Here is an 899-nt window from a genome sequence, read left to right as displayed (position 1 = left end):
TTTTTTTTTATCATTAGTAGTAGCATATAACAGTTACAACATGAAATTATTAGTTTTTTATTATTATTAGTGATGGGCTATGTCACAATTATTTTTTAGTCCACTGGATTAGACAAATTCAACTAGGTTCACAAAGTTTAAAGCTAGCAAAACTTTTCAAAAAAAAAATTTCGAGTCATCTAATTTTTTTTAAAGTACGTTTTCTGTTGCCAGTCAAATGTTCTGGTCATCTTGAACTTTTATTCAGCAAATACTGACTTAGTCGGAGCATTAGACAACATACGGCGCCACTCAAATTGATTTGTGATGCAAGTGACAACCAACAACGTTCGTCTTTTGGACTCGTTCGAGTATTATCCGTCCACTCAGTGAGATACCACTCTGGAAGAGCTAGAATTTGAATCTCCATGGACTACCTGGATTTTCTCCAATTAAGTAATATAATTTTTTTGGCTATATCGGTTTGGCGTCGTCAGTGAGAAAAGTTATCGCATCATTTGAGAATGCATACTCGTTCACACACCTCTCAAGATGTTGATCACAAAGAATGTCATGTTTCTTGACAACAATCGAGGTTGTGTTTAACCCAACTCCCAAGATGCATTGATGGCGCTAATAAAGAAGATATATGCATGCTTTGCAACCAAAAATAATGGACTAGTTTGTCGCATCTCATAAGCATAATAGCTTTAACAAAATAACCCCAAGCAGGAAGTCATCAACGCGTGACTCTAAAAAAGACACATCAAAGAAAACATAGTTAAAATGAAAGCTATCGTGTCGTGCCCAGTAATGCCAAGAAGAAGATAACACATATGGAAGACAAAGCTAATAGTCGTGCACATTGCGCCCTTTTACGGTGATCAAGGCCCATGCATGCCACTCACGACCAAAGATCT

The sequence above is a fragment of the Primulina huaijiensis genome, chromosome 18, assembly GCF_012295235.1.
Source record: "Primulina huaijiensis isolate GDHJ02 chromosome 18, ASM1229523v2, whole genome shotgun sequence".
NCBI classification, from domain to species: domain Eukaryota; kingdom Viridiplantae; phylum Streptophyta; class Magnoliopsida; order Lamiales; family Gesneriaceae; genus Primulina; species Primulina huaijiensis.
This window is presented reverse-complemented; position numbering follows the sequence as displayed.